The sequence below is a fragment of the Mauremys reevesii genome, linkage group 12, assembly GCF_016161935.1.
Source record: "Mauremys reevesii isolate NIE-2019 linkage group 12, ASM1616193v1, whole genome shotgun sequence".
Taxonomy (NCBI): domain Eukaryota; kingdom Metazoa; phylum Chordata; order Testudines; family Geoemydidae; genus Mauremys; species Mauremys reevesii.
Window position 1 is genome coordinate 48,260,852 of NC_052634.1, and position 5,761 is coordinate 48,266,612.

General features: G+C 55.1%; 1 non-coding gene across 1 annotated transcript; it reads left to right on the top strand.

The window, feature by feature from the left end:
- The first annotated feature begins 5,568 nt into the window (after nt 1-5,568).
- LOC120376349 lies at nt 5,569-5,761 on the top strand. Its single transcript, XR_005587234.1, has one exon. It is a non-coding gene; the product is annotated as a U2 spliceosomal RNA (small nuclear RNA).

The window sequence follows — 5,761 nt, forward strand, 5'->3', positions numbered from 1 at the left end:
AATAAAGCTGTGCTCGGCTACATACCCAGGCTAATGTGCGCAAGCTTTATTCCCATGGTGAATGTTTTCATACAAGGGGTTTCACCCCCAGCGAATTAAAGAACAAAAATCTAAAACCAGGTTCCCATTTCATTAAAGCACAATTGAGACAGCTTTAGAAGACTGGCCATTATAAGATGTTTATGTCGCTATTTACAGAAACACACCTCCTGATTAGCATGTGGAGCTCCTAGCAACTAATCAAACCCTCTTGCTGTGCCATACCTCTCACAGGCTCCTCTGTGCCACATGACAGCCAGTCAGGCACAGACAATGCGGACAGGTCAACCCTTTCTAGCATGCTCCGCAGCTGTTTCTCTCCGGCTTGCTCTCAAATTCATCTGCACTAGAAGTTTTTGCAGGGTTCTATGTTACTGGTGGTACCTGCACTAAATCAGTGGGTTTAGGAGTCTGATTTCTCTTGCATACCCCCAAGTTTTACCTCACTTAAAAACTACTGGCTTACATAATCAGATGCAATATTTATAAAAATAAATCACTTGAATATAAGTATTGTACTTACATTTCAGTGTATAGTATAGAGAACAGTATAAACAAATCAATGTATGAATTTTAATTTGTTACGAATTTGCTAGTGCTTTCTATGTAGCCTGTTGTAAAACTAGGCAAATATCTAGATGAGTTGATGTACCCACTGGAAAACCATTGGATACCCCTGTTTGAGAACCACAGCACTAAATCACCCTTACTTTTAGAACTGGTGCCACTTGACCCAAGGCATTCTGAACCAGTTCAGTGCTAGTAGACAGTGGCAACACAGCTGCACTAGGTCTGTTGTTTCTCCCTGCACAATTCCCACTTGGAAAGAAGATATCTTCTGGTCTGACCCTATTTACTATTGTGAGCTGCATAGGCAACTTTCTCTGTGTTATGTGAGCAGAATCCACACACTATATACTACCTGTATGGCCCTGAGGATGCCACATCGGCCGCAGCTGTTGATTGAGCCACAGGTTGAGAATCACTAGTCTATAATTTTGCAAAGTCCATTGCCACAGGCTTTTCCCCCATGTCTGCTGTGAGACAAGAGCACATGAAATTCATAGCAATATAAATATGAGTGAAACCCCCCAAATATATTTACATAAAAACTAGATAGTCTCATTTTAAAACAAAGAAAAACACAGGCCACACCGGGAGTGGGGCAAGAGTCTCCAATGATTTATACCCGCTCCTACCCGCCATTCAGCATAAGAATTAACCTAAATGGATCATGACTATTTACATAGAGCATCTTTCTCCTACAAAGCAGAATAAGACAAAAGGTTGAGGCTGTTCCCCTTCACATTTGAGGGGGAGGGGAGAGGAGTAGAAGGATTTAGATGTTTAATCCACTTCAGATTATGAAAGAAACCAGACTATTAGGTTAGGTTCCAGGGAATTTTTTTTCACCAGACAAAAGAGTATAAGGTTTAAACAAACAATTTAATATTGATACACAGGGATGATGATTGTGAAGCTTGGTTGAGGTAGAGGAGTCAGAGGGTGGGATATTTCCCTTACTGCTAAATGATGAACTAGCAATTGGCTGAGCCCTCAAGGGTTAACTCTCTCACTCTGCAAGGCAGCAGGAATGGAGGGAGATATGCGCATTTCCCTTAAGTACACTGCCTTGTTAATTAGATCAGCTTGCTGAGACCCCAGCTGCTGCAAGCTCTCTCCCTCCTGAGCCCTGCTCTATGGAAGATAGGGTAAGTGGGGTGCAGGAGCAGGGGGTAGGGGGACACCCTGACATTAGCCCCCCCTCTTCCTTCCCTCCCCCCAGCACAGCAAGCAGGAGTCTCGGGGAGCAGCTCCAAGGCAGAGGGCAGGAGCAGCACATGGCAGTGGGGGGGGGGAGGGACACAGCTGAACTGTAGGCAGCTGCTGCACAGGGAACTTAGGGGAGTGGGGAGCTGATAGGGGGCTGCCGGTCCATCCTGGGTCCAAGCCCCCACCCAGGGGCAGCAGGTTATATGGGCTCGAGGTGCTCGAGCACCAGGAATATTCAAGACTGGGGGCTGTGCTCCACCAATATTTGGAGCTGGGTTTCTCCCCTGGCCCTGCCTGGCGCGTCCCCCGCCCCCCCACCTTGGAGCTTCTCTGCCTGGAAAAAAAAAAACAGCCAGTGCCTCTCTCCCTTGCTTGTGCTGCAGGCTGCCTGCAGCTGCTTCTGCCTTAGGCCAGGGGTTGGCAACCGGTGGCTCGCGGCTCGCCAGGGTAAGCACCCTGGCAGGCCGGCCCGGTTTGTTTATCTGCCGCATCGGAAAGTTCAGCTGATCGCGGCTCCCACTGGCCGCGGTTCGCGGTCCCAGGCCAATGCGGGAGGCAGGAAGCCGCGGCCAGAACATCCCTCGGCTCGCGCCGCTTCCTGCCTCCCGCATTGGCCTGGGACCGCGAACCGCGGCCAGTGGGAGCCGCGATCGGCCGAACTTGCCGACGCGGCAGATAAACAAACCGGGCCGGCCCGCCAGGGTGCTTACCCTGGCGAGCCGCGAGCCACCGGTTGCCGACCCCTGGCCTAAGGCTATAGAGATCAGCGGCCAGCAGCCTGTTGGAGCACCAAGGGAGGGGGAGAGGGAGAGAGGAGTGGGGAGGAGGCACACACGTGCTTGGGAGCCCTCTCTCTCCCCCCCCCCCCCGCACCCACCGGGGGGGGACGCCCAGGGGGGCGCTGGCCAGGAGATGGGCATCTGGGGTGGCCCGCACACACCGGGGCAGCGGCTGGGGCTTCTGGGAGGGTTGACCCTGTGATCCGCCCCCTCCCCCCACAGCCCCACTCCTGCCCAGTGCTGGGCAAGGGGCAGCCCCATCCCCAGTGAGACAAGGGTGAGGGGCAGCAGGCTGCAGCAGGGGAGGAAGGAAGCCACATGTGCTGGCAGTTCCCCTGCCCCCAGCACCCACCAACCCACCACAAGGGAGAGGTGGGCGGGGGGCTCCCTAGACTTGAGCAGCTGGGGCTTGGGTGAATTTTGTGACACCCTGTTTCCCCAGCCACCACCCTGCAGTCCCCACTCCTGCCCCACGCTGGGCAAGGGCAGCCCCATCCCCCATCCCCAGTGAGGCTATGGTGAGGGTCAGCAACAGGGGAGGCCACACTTGATGGCAACCCCCCGCCCGGTACCCACCGCAGGGGAGGCGAGTGGGCTTTCTGGACCTGAGAGAGGCCCTAGGAGCATGTGCAGTGACCATGGTGCAGAGTGAGTGTGCTGCCGGGGGGGGGTCCTCTCTGGCCCTAGCCCTGGGGTAGCCTGTCTGCACCCCAAGTTCCTTATCTCCAGCCCTGCCCCACCCCAGAGCCTGCACCTCCAGCACCCCAACCCTGAGCACCCTCCTGCACTGTCAACCGCTCATCCCCAGCCCCACCCCAGAGCCCTCACTTGAGGGGAAAAACACTCAATTTAAATTTGGTGGTCAGTTTGGAGTATCATTGTGTTTAGCACAATACTTGATTATTTTACACCCTTTAAAGTGTATAACTAGTCGTATACAGGTGTTACGAAGTGAGAATGTTCTTAATGTTTTCTCTGAATACTGCGTGGGTGCCTCAGTTTCCCCTATGCATTTCTCAAGGATCTAGTTGGTGGTAGGGTGACCAGATGACAAACATGAAATATCGGGACGCGGGGGGGGGGGCGGGGGCGGAGCAAAAAAAAAAAAAAAAAGCCAGAGCGCCCCCCGCCACCAGGCGGCAGTGGCACAGCCCCGTCTCCACCCAACTCTCAGCTCTGACCCCCAATACACTCCCAGCTCCCCCATCCCCTCGCTCCTGGGCCCCGAGCTGTGCAGCCGAGCCACGCTCCGGACCCCTCTTGCAGCTCCCGGCCCAGCCGCTCCCAGGCTTCATTGCACCAGCCCCACAGCAGAGGCTGCTCCACTCTGCCCCGCCTGGGACACTCGCCCCGGGCAGCCCCGTTCCGGCTGCAGGGAACTTGGGGACACCCCCCCCCCACGGGCAGGGGGCGAACCAGGCAGCTGGGCCCGGCCCCTCCTGGCAGGAGCGTGTCTGCCCCACACGTGTCTCTGCCCGCTGCCTGCTCCGCGCTGCCCTGCAGGGCTGGAGCAGCCTCGTGCTGCGCTCCCAGCCCGGCCACGGCCCGTGTGCAACCCTGGGAGGGAGGAGGAATGCCGCCTGCTTGGGGACGAGGCGAGTCCAGGGCGGGGAGTTGGGGAGGGGTCCAATGGGGCAGTGAGGGGCGGGTCCAGGGCAGGGATTTGGGGAGGGGTCCAATGGGGGAAGAAGGGGGATGGTCATGGGAAGTGAGGGGTGAAAGCCCCTCCGGGCTCCGTCTATGCACCGGAGCGGAGGGCAAAATTGCTTGTTTGTCCAGTGTCCCGACCGAACATCGGTCGGGACGCGGGACAAACAAGCAAATATCGGGACAGTCCCGATAAAATCGGGACGTCTGGTCACCCTAGTTGGTGGGATAAGGGGGTGTGATTGTTGTAGAGCCCTAGAGGGCCAGTGTGATGCCGTCTGCACAGAGAATGGCCGCAACCCTGTCTCCGGGCAACTGATGGCCTGGGCCACGCTCCTGCAAGGTGCCAACTGAAGGTGTTGGAGAACAGAGAGATCAGGTGGCCTCCTAATGCCTGGAAAAGAGACAAAGGCCGGAGGAGGGAGTGTCAGTGCCTGTGCGGACTTCCGGGAAGCGCATGGTGTGGAAGGGGATGCTGGGATGCTTTGGAACAACTCCATACAAAGCCAGTCAGGACTCTGGGAGAGCCTCCTCTCTCGGAGCAGACTGTCTCCAGGGCAAGAAGCTTACACCTACCTGGGCCGGACATCGGAGCATTCAGCCCTTCCACACCGTGCGCTTTCCGCAGCGAGTCTGCCCAGGTGGGTCCTGGGCAACCAGAGGTCCCTGCACCCCAACTCCGCAGTCAGATGTGACTCTCAGCCAGACAGTAAAACAGAAGGTTTATTAGATGACGGGAACACAGTTTAAACAAAGCTTGTTGGTACAGAAAACAGAACCCCTCTGTCAGGTCCATCTTGGGGGATGGGGAGCCCAGACCCAAGTTCTGGGTCTCTCCCCATTTCCCCAGCCAGCTCCAAACTGACACTCCCTCCTCTGGCCTCTGTGTCTCTTCCGGACAGGGAGGCCACCTGATCTCTTTGTCCCCAACACCTTCAGTTGGCATCTTGCAGGGGAAACTGAGGCACCCACACAGTATTCAGAGAAAATATTAAGAATATTCCCACGTCATCACAACAGGTGCAACAAAATATAATACTGTATATTGAAGTAGGCAAGTGCTGCTTCTGACTTTCCACTTTTAATTGACCCTTGTAATCTTGTGGCATTGACGCGTTGTAGCTTCATTTTATATCAGCTTACAGGGCGGGAGCAGGGGGGCACCACCATTTTGGGCCCCACCAAAAATTATACAAACCTGCCGCCTATGCTTCGAGTTACCTAGTTATCAAGTGTCGTGAATGGTGTTTGGTGCGTGTCTGGGAGCTCCTCGTGCTGAAGTAGAAAGCAGTGGGGGAAGAGCGGCTGCCTAGCATCCGAGACTCTGAGCATTGCTTCTCTGCTCCTTGGAGCTAAGATCAAGCGTAGTGTCAGTTCTTATCAGTTTAATATCTGATAGGTCCTTTATTTGAGGACTGTATGTTAAATTGATTTTTGGAACAAGGGGATGGAATAGGAGCTTGCTCTGTCCACCCCATGCATTGACCTGGTATTGCAGTGTCTCCAGGACCAGTGCCTCTTCC